Source organism: Trichechus manatus, unplaced genomic scaffold, assembly GCF_000243295.1.
Source record: "Trichechus manatus latirostris isolate Lorelei unplaced genomic scaffold, TriManLat1.0 scaffold00052, whole genome shotgun sequence".
Lineage (NCBI taxonomy): Eukaryota > Metazoa > Chordata > Mammalia > Sirenia > Trichechidae > Trichechus > Trichechus manatus.
The window spans coordinates 17,377,760-17,387,848 of NW_004443988.1; the positions used below are offsets into that span (position 1 = coordinate 17,377,760).

At 47.2% G+C, this 10,089-nt stretch overlaps 1 pseudogene; it reads left to right on the plus strand.

Moving 5' to 3' along the window:
* The first annotated feature begins 1,733 nt into the window (after nt 1–1,733).
* LOC101341833 (protein Shroom3 pseudogene) lies at nt 1,734–9,847 on the plus strand (annotated as a pseudogene).
* Nucleotides 9,848–10,089: the final 242 nt, after the last annotated feature.

A 10,089-nucleotide genomic window follows, 5' to 3' on the forward strand; every position in this document is an offset into this window, starting at 1 on the left:
AGAAGTGGAAAGAAATGGAATTGAAGTTAAATACACATGAAATATGCGTGGAATAGACATGGAATAGATTATACGGAAAAGATGATGTGGAATAGACATGGAATAGATGAGGAATAGATGTGGAATAAAGGTGGAAGAGACGTGGAATAGACATGGAATAGACGTGAAATACATGTGGAATAGGTGTGGAATTGGTGTGGAATAGACGTGGAATAGAGGTGCAATAGAGATAGAATAGATGATGTGGAAGAGACATGGAATAGATGAGATGGAATAGATGTGGAATAAACGTGTATTAGATGTGAAACAGGGGTTGAATAGATGTGTAATAGACGTTGAATAGACGTAGGATAGAGGTTGAATAGACGTGGTATAGATGTGGAATAGATGTAGAAGAGATTTCGAATAGATATGGAATTGGTGTGGAAAAAATGTGGAATAGATGTGAAATGGAGGAATAGACGTGGAATAAAGGTGGAATGGACGTGGAATAGAGGTGAAATAGACATGGGATAGAAGTACAGAAGACATGGAATATACTAGGAATAAATGATGTGGAACAGACAACGTGCAGTAGATGTGGAATCGATGTGCAACAGATGCAGAATAAATGTGGAATAGAGGTGGAATAGATGAGGAATAGACGTGCAATAGGCCCAGAATAGAAATGGAGTAGACAAAGATTAGACATGGAATAGAAGTGGAATAGAAGATGTGGAATAGAAGTCCCTTGCCTTTGAGGGACACTAAACAGACATATGAAAGGAGAAACAGGTGGTTAGCTGACTTGGTTTTATTTGATTGGTTAATAATTATTGACCAAGCAGTCAAAAAATCAAAAGACACACTGCATTGTGCAAATCTGCTTCAAAACATCTCTTTAAAGTGTTGAAAAACAAAGATGTCACCCTGAAGACTAAGGTGCACCTGACCCAAGCTGTGCATGTGAAAGCTGGACGATGAATAAGGAAGACCAAAAAAGAACTGGCACCTTTGAATTGTGGTGTTGGTGAAGAGTGTTGAATATACCATGGACTGCCAAAATAATAAACAAATCTGTCTTTGAAGAAGTACAACCACAATGCTCTTTGGAAGCAAGGATGGTGAGACGACGTTCCACATACTTTGGACTTGTTATCAGGAGGGATCAGTCCCTGGAGAAGGATATCATGCTTGGTAAAGGAGAGTGTCAGCAAAAACGAGGAAGACGCTCAACAAGATAGACTGACACAGTGACTACAACAATGGGCTCAAGCATAACAACGATTGTGAGGATGCAGCAGGAGTGGGCACTGTTTCATTCTGTTGTACACAGAGTTTCTATGAGTCAGAACCCACTCAACGGCACCTAACAAAGCAAGGGTGCTGGGAGCTGTAACCCTTCGGCACAGCAGGATGTAGGGTGCAGGGATGCGCGGTCCCCTGCCAGGGAGGCATTGGGGTCAGGTGCCCCTGTGGCCTCTTTGACCACTGCAGCCTGATTCATCCCCCTTGAGCCACATGCCCCAGGTCTTCCTCATGACAGCCACTGAAGCTGGGACACAACTGTGCAGGGTGTGGTAGAGACATCCATTGTTCAGCTCAGTGAGCCCCGCCACTGATGCCCTGTGCCACCTCCTTGGAGCAGCGGTGAGGTTTGAACTTGGCATAGACACCAGCCTGGAGCTCTGTGTGGCGAAGGGTGGTGGTTGCCCAGCGAGCAGCGATAAGACATATTTGCAGACCAGGGCCACGCACATACTGCCGCCCCTAACTTCTTCAGCCCTGAGCACCTCACCTCTGACCCCCAGAAGAGGACAGTAATGTGGTCAGAAGCAGATAAACTTTGGCTAAAGCACAGGTGCAGTGAACCTGCAGGCCAACCTCTGTCTTGGCATTCAAGCAAATTTGGGGAGAACCAACCTGATGCCAGCATGATTCAAATATCTCAGGGCATGATTGGCACTCCTTGGCACCAAAGCTAACATTCCGGCTCTTCTACAGATGACCTTTCCAACTGTGACTGTACTTACCTGAGGCAGAGCCCTGACCAGTGCAGCTCCTAGGGGAGCGTGGAGAGCCTGGAACCCAGGACAGGAAATCCACCTTGCCATTTTCTTTCCCTTGCCAAGTCAACCAGCAGCATTGACCAGCTCAGACACCTTCATAACAAGACAGACTCTGTTTACAGCTCCTTCTCCACCAGTTCTAACATCCTAGAGTATTCACCCTTGGGATCTCTGGTTGGGAATGTTCAGGCTCTATGGATACCACTTCTGCTCACAGTGGCCCCCTAGAAGGGATGAGGCAGGTCGATACTCTCTATGTAAAGAGTCTGTGATACTCAGGGGGGAGCCTCAGAAGAGTATGAGGTAATCTCTTCAGCCCTGCTTCTTCAAGGAAGGAGTCCTGAGCATCAGCAGGTCAGAGCTATGATAAATCGCATAATGTTCCTCAGAGCAAGGGAGTCTCCCGGTACCTTGGAGACTGCCACTGACAACCTGCCTCCTAAGGTAGGTGCACCCATTCCCCCAGCTCGGAGTGAAAGTTATGCAGCCATGAAGCACGGTGATCAGCACAGCTCCTGGTGTAGCCTTAATCAGAAACAGTTCTGCAAGCGTCAGGCAAACTGAGGCTTCAGGCTCCCTGAAGTCTCCATTCATCCAGGAACAGCTGTATACTTTACTAAAGAAGAATCCAGAGAGCAGCTCCCCGGTGAAGCCCAAGTGTAATGATACCCAGAAGGCCCAACCAGGCCAACCTCTGCTCCTGACTGGCATCTACCCTGTACCTTCCATGGAGCCACACTTTGCCCAGGTGGCCCAGCCTTCCAGGAACAGTAATGGTATGCTCTACCATGCAGTGGCCAAAGACAGTGGATATACAGATCCTGAGGCAGCTTGACCCCCACGCGTCTCTCAGTTTGTTGCACTGTGGGGGCTTATGTGTTGCTGTGATGCTGAAACTGTGCCGATATTCAAATACTAGAAGGGTCACCCATGGCAGACAGGTTTCAGCTGAGCTTCCAGACTAAGACAGACTAGGAAGAAGGACCCGACGGTCTACCTCGGAAAAGAATTAGCCAGTGAAAACCTTATGAATAGCAGTGGAACTTTGATATAGTGCTGGAAGATGAGGCCCTCAAGTTGGATGGCACTCAAAAGACGACTGGGGAAGTGCTGCCTCCTCAAAGTAGAGTCGACCTTAATTATGTGGATAGAGTCAAGCTTTTGGGACCTTCATTTGTTGATGTGGCATGACACAAAATGAGAAGAAACAGTTGCAAACATCCATTAATAATCAGAACATGGAATGTACGAAGTATGAATTTAGGAAAATTGGAAATCATCAAAAATGAAATGGAACGAATAAACATCAATATCCTGGGCATTAGTGAGCTGAAATGGATTGGTGTTGGCCATTTTGAATGGGACAATCATATGGTCTACTATGTTAGGAATGGTAACTTGAAGAGGAATGGCGTTGCATTCATCATCAAAAAGAATATTTCAAGATCTATCCTGGAAGTACAATGCTGTCAGTGATAGGATAATATCTATATGCCTACAAGACCAGTTAATACCCACCAACCAGATGGGTATGAAGAAATGGAAGATTTTACAAACTTCTGCAGTCTGAAATTGATCGAACATACAATCAGGATGCATTGATAATTGCTGGTGATTGGAATGCAAAAGAGGAGAAGGATCGGTAGTTGGAAAATATGATTTTGGTGACAGAAACAATGCTGGAGATCTCATGATAGAATTTTGTAAGACCAGTGACTTCATCGCAAATACCTTTTTCAACATGATTGGTGACTATACAGGGGGACCTTGCCAAATGAAATACACAGGAATCAAATAAACTGCATCTGTGGAAACAGATAATGGAAAAGCTCAATATCATCAGTCAGAACAAGGCCAGGGGTTGACTGCAGAACAGACCATCAACTTCTCATATGCAAGTTCAAGTTGAAAGTGAAGAAAATTAGAACAAGTCCACGACAGCCAAAGTATGACCTTGAGTATATCCCACTTGAATTTAGAGAACATCTCAACAATAGATTTCACATACTGAACACTAGTGACCGAAGTTCAGACAAGTTGTGGAATGACATCAAGGACATCATACATGAAGAAAGCAAGAGGTCATTAAAAAGACAGGAAGAAAGAAAAGACCAAGATGGATGTCAGAAGAGACTCTGAAAATAGTTCTTGAACATCAAGTAGCTAAAATGAAAGGAAGAAATGAAGTAAAAGAACTAAACAGAAGATTTCAAAGGGAAGCTCGAGAAGACAAAGTAAAATATTATGATGACATGTGCAAAGACCTGGAGATAGAAAACCAAAAAGGAAGAAGGCGCTCTGCATTTCTCAAGCTGAAAGAACTGATGAAAAAATTCAAGCCATGAGTTTCAGTACTGAAGGATTCTATGGGGGAAAATATTAAACAATACAGGAAGCATCAAAAGCAGATGGAAGGAACAGACAGAGTCACTACACCAAAAAGAACTGCTGGACATTCAACCATATGATCAGGAACTGATGGAGTCTTAAGCTGGGTTCTCTAGAGAAGCAAAACCAGTAAAGTGTATAAATATATATAGAGAGAGATTTATAATAAGGAAACAGCTCACGCAATTGTAGAGGCTAGAACGTCCCAAGTCCGTAGATCAGGATAGAGGCCTCTCTAAATTCACAAAGACACAGAAGCTTGCGAGCCCAAGATTGGCAGGTCAGAGAGGAGGGCTCCCACTCACAGGCTGTGAAGGTTGACAAATTCCAAGATTGGCAGGCAAGACTGCAAGGTTTCTCCTGATTCAAGTAGCTGCAGGGGCTGGCAAACGCAAGATGGGCAGGTCTGAAAGCAGGGCTCTGCTCACAGGCTGTGAAGATCCACGAATCCCAAGTTCAGCAGATAAGCTGACAGCTCAAGTCCCAAGAACCAGAGGTGAGATGACAGGAGGCAGCCACAGGATTGAGAGAGAGGAAACAGACAGAATGTTTGCTTATATTCAGATGGAGGCAACACTCCCAAGGAAACTCCCTTTCATCTGATTGGCTACTCACAGTATATTCAATCATGGGAGCGATCACATATAAACACTGAGAATCATGGCCTAGCCAAGTTGACACACAATCTTAACCACCGCAGACGGTAAGGAAGGAAGTGATCCAAGCTGCACTGAAGGCACTGGCGAAAAGCAAGACTCCAGGAATTGAAAATTGAGATGTTTCAACAAAAAGATGAAGTGCTGAAAGTGCTCACTCGTCTATGCCAAGAAATTTGGAAGACAGGTACCTGGCCAATCAACTGGCAGAGATCCATATTTATGCCTATTTCCAAGAAAGGTGATCCAACCAAATGTGGAAATTATCAAACAATATCATTAATATCACCCACAAGTTAAATTTTGCTGGAAATCATTCAAAAGTGGCTGCAGCAGTATGTTGACATGGAACTGCCAGAAGTTCAAGCCAGATTCAGAAGAGGACATGGGACCAGGGATATCATTGCTAATGTCAGATGGATCTTGGCTGAAAACAGCCAATACCAGAAAGATGTTTACCTGTGTTTTATTGACTATGCTAAGGCATTCAAATGTGTGGATTATAACAAGTTATGGATACCATTGTGAAGAATGGGAATTCCAGAAACTTAATTGTGCTCATGAGGAACCTGTATATAGATCAAGAGGCAGTTGTTCAAACAGAACAAGGGGATGCTGGACGGTTTAGAGTCAGGGAAGTTGTGCGTCAGGGTTGTATCCTTTCATCATACTCATTCAATCTGTACGCTGAGCAAATAATCTGAGAAGCTGGACTATATGAAGAATAGAACATCAGGAATGGAGGAAGACTCGTTAATGATCTGTATTATGCAGATGACACAACCTTCCTTGCTGAAAGTGAAGAGGACTTGAAGTACTTACTGATGAATATCAAAGACCGCAGCCTTCAGTATGGATTACACCTTAACATAAAGACAACAAAAATCCTCACAACTGGACCAGTAAGGAACATTGTGATAAATGGAGAAAAGATTGAAGTTGTCAAGGATTTCATTTTACTTGGATCCACAACAAACACCCATGGAAGCAGCAGTCAAGAAATCAAAAGACACATTACATTGGACAAATGTGCTGCAAAAGACCTCTTTAAAGTGTGAGAAAGCAAAGATGTCACCTTGAAGACTAAGGTGTACCTGACCCAAGCCATAGTGTTTTCAATTGCATCGTATGCATGCAAAAGCTGGACAATGAATAAGGAAGACTGAAGAAGAATTAGTGCCTTCGAATTGTGGTGTTGTCAAAGAATATTGAATATACCATGGACTGCCAAAAGAATAAACAAATCTGTCTTGGAAGAAGGACAACCACAATGCTCCTTAGAAGCAAGAATGGTGAGACTATGTCTTATACTTTGGACATGTTATCAGGAGGGATCAGTCCCTGGAGAATGACTTTATGCTTGGTAAAGTAGAGGGTCAGTGAAGAAGAGGAAGACCCTCAAAGAGATGGATTGACACAGTGGCTGCAACAGTGGGCTCAACCATAACAGTGATTGTGAAGATGGAGCAGGACCACGCGGTGTTTCATTCTGTTGTACATGGGGTTGCTATTAGTCAGAACTGACTCCATGGCACCTAACAACAATAGCAACAATAGGAAGCTTGTGACAAGATGGCTACCTTCGATGAGAACAGGAACCAAAATGGGTCTAGCAGGCCTGGGTTTGCCTTCTACCAGTCCCTAGAACGTGACTCACCGTCTCCAGTGGACAGGAAACTACAGCCAAGTTGGTCCCCTACGAAGTCCATTTACCATCAGTGCCTGAAAATAAGGAGGATACCTCCCTGAGGAGACATCTCACATCTCCCCAAGGTAACAGCCCATATTCCAATGAGAGAAAGAGCACCCACAGCAGCAAACCATATTTTAATCGCCATAGAATCAAACCCCTCAGGATCCCGTCTGGCAAGTGGAAGACAAGAGATCTTCCAGGCCCTCAGAGATCTGAAAGGTGGATTTCCAGGAAGACCCAACCTCCAGAGGAGGCAGGAGAGAAAAGGCCTAGGTGACAGCCCGTCAAGAAACTTTGGCAAAACCAAGTCAGCCTTCTCATCTCTCCACAACATTCCAGAAATTCTAAGAAGGCAAAGCAGCCTGTAGCTAGGAGGGGGGAATCTCAGGAAGGCTACCCAGATGGCAAACCAGCCTCTATAGTCAGCACCAAGACTGAGGACCCTGGAAGGAAAGTCGATCCTGACCACAGGAGCCATCTGAACAGGCTGGTTTCCTATCCAAGACCCAAGGGGAGAACTAGTGTTTTGGCCTCTTTCCACAGTTCAGACCCAAGGGACAAAGAGCCCTCCTCACCACCGCACCAGCAGACATCCAGTCTGGGCCAAAGGAGGCTCAGTTCAGGCATCACCTCCGCTCTGCAGGGCTTTCAGTATGGGAAGAACCACAGCTCCCTGCTAGGGAAGATTTCCAAAATAGAGCAGTGAAAGCAAGGGAGCCAGTGACCCTCAAGTGTAAGCTGCTCCAGTTATGACCATACCTATAGGTCCAACAGGATGTTTTCAACTTCCCGTATTTCTGGGAATGAATTTGAGGAGACAAGAGTCAATATACGTTTTTCTGAATCCAGTGAGCCTCTAGGCAATGGAGAGCAGCACTTCAAAAACAGAGAGACAAGGTTGGAAGAGGTTTCCTGGCAGCCATGAGGCAACAGCTGAGAAGGGGTGCAGATGGTAGCCGTGGCCCCCCACTGCAAGGAGGTGAGCCCCTTAGGCGAGATGTTCCCTTCCTCCACAGCCAGAGCACCTTTCAGCTTTTCAGGGAGGCTGAGAAGTTGACTGTGTGTCCAAATGACAGGTCTGCCACGTCTGGATGCTCCCTTCAGCCGAACCTAATGGAACAGCATCAAGGACACACAGTCCCGTGTTCTGGGCTGCCGTCTCCTTTTGTTGGAGTGACCTAAACCTGGAGGCTCCCGGGGCATCCAGGCCCACCTCGGCCAAGTGGAGCTGTGGATTCCTGAGGCACCAGCTGTGGCCTTTCCAAACTGGCCCAGGCAGCACCACAAGCTGCTCAGAGAAGGGCACGTCAGCACCTGACCTCCAAGCAGAAGAAGCATTCCTACTTGGAGCCTGAGAAGATGAATGACATGAGTGTCTTGAAGGAGGCTGAGCCAGCCCACTTGAGTCCAGAGGAAAGGGCTGCATTTTCCAGATACCACCATAGCTGCTGGCCACCGGATGTTTGAGCGCTACGGAAAGGGCTACTGGATGCTCAGCCTGTAGGGCCCAGAGCTGAAGCAGTTTCAGCAGAGCCCCCTGGCCAACTACATTCAGTTCAAGACCAGCAAGCAGCCCTCGTCCTCTGTGGGCTGTGGCTTCCAGGAGCCTGAAACTCTGCGGGAGTGCTCCTAGAGCACTTATCTCCAGCCCAGCCCTGCGGCACCCAGAGGCCATGGACTCCAGCCTTAGCTCACTGGGAGCCGAGCTAGCAGCCTAGCAGGAAGGCCTTTCTTGCTGGCCACAGCGCTAGTGGCTAGGAGTGGGAGGGCCACCAGTCCCCTTTGGATTGCAGCAGCTCTTGCCAGTGGCTGCCTCCTCTGGGAATGGAGGCACAGGGACCCCCAGGCCTCAAGGGAGCAGACGGGGCCCGAGCTGCTTGCTGGAACCAACTGTGGGCCTCAGAGTCCCCAGAGGGTGGACAGGACCCCTGGGGAACCATCCTCTTGTGGAGCCACAGCTGGGAGGACCGGGAAGTCCAAGTTAGCCAAGGTCCTGCTGGATTGCTGGGATGTTCTGGCTGTCCCTGTCCACATGCGGTCCAGGTCATCTCCCACTGCAGACAAAAAGCACCAGGATATGCTTTTGAGGGACAATAGTAGCTTTGGTCTTCTTGTGAAGGATCCACACTCCTTGGCTGGCTCTGGATCTAGGTCACTCAGTTGTTCAGAAAGAGATCTTGAAGAGATACCACTGCTCACACACCATCCTAGACCTTGTTGGGGGTGGTGCAGGCTGCAGATCAATTGGTGGACCCTCAGTTCCCAGTGAATGTCCTAGAACCCTGGACCCTTACAGACAAGCTAGCAAAACACCTTGCCCCAGGTCACTGCCAGCAGGAATGCAGAGCCATCTCACAGACACCTGGTTGGGACCACTGACCCCACTCAGCTCCACTCTGCCTTCCATTGTCCCCTCCACCTACTGCTCACAAGCTGCTGCTGACCAGCAGGCTGAGAAGGATGGCCAGGCAGGGCGACAGCATCTTTCACCCTGCACCCTTGTGATAAGCCCCAGCAGCAACAGTCCCAGAGGCCTGGAATCCACAGCCCAGAGAATTGGATAGAGGAAGGGATGAGGAAAAAGTTCTTGTTGCCTCAGAGGCCTCCTCCCCTTCGAGGAAAATGGGCCTACCCAGTCCGAGAGGACAGCCTTACTGAGGAATCCTTGTCCCCAAAGTTTGTAAACCTGAAGCACTATAAAAAACAGCAGAATCTTCCAAGTTCAAGCAGCACTTCTGAGCCAGACATGCCTGTTGGGGCCCCAAGCAGTCCAGGGAAGATCTCTGCCCAAATATCCAAGTCAGTCTTGTAGCCCTCCTCATTGCCTCAGAAGGATTATGACAATGAAGTGTTTGTGAAGGACTTGCAACCCAGTGCCACTTCCAAGCCCGTATTTGAAGCTCTTCTCCCACTCCCATCACCTCCACTTAGCCTGGAAACCCCGGCGAATAGCTTCGATGACTTTTCTCCACCAGCTATCCCAAGCTTTGTGTGACTCTCAGCTGGACAGTGAAGCTTATGAGGATCACCATACCAGCAGCTGTGGTGCGATTGGTTACTGATTAATTACTTTTGTGTGTGACCTTTCTAGCCATGGTCTGGTAACTCCCACCAGTGATTGAGTGATAGGGTAATTGTGGCCTACAAAGGGGACTGGTCAGTTTTGCTTTAAAAGAGAGCCAGTTCCAGAGCAGATAGGAGGAGCTCACCACCTCCAAGGAAGGAGAGAACTGGCAGCAGGGGACAGCATGGTGGGCTTCCTGACCCATGGGGAGAAAGAAAGCTGAGTGCCTTTGGGCAGAGA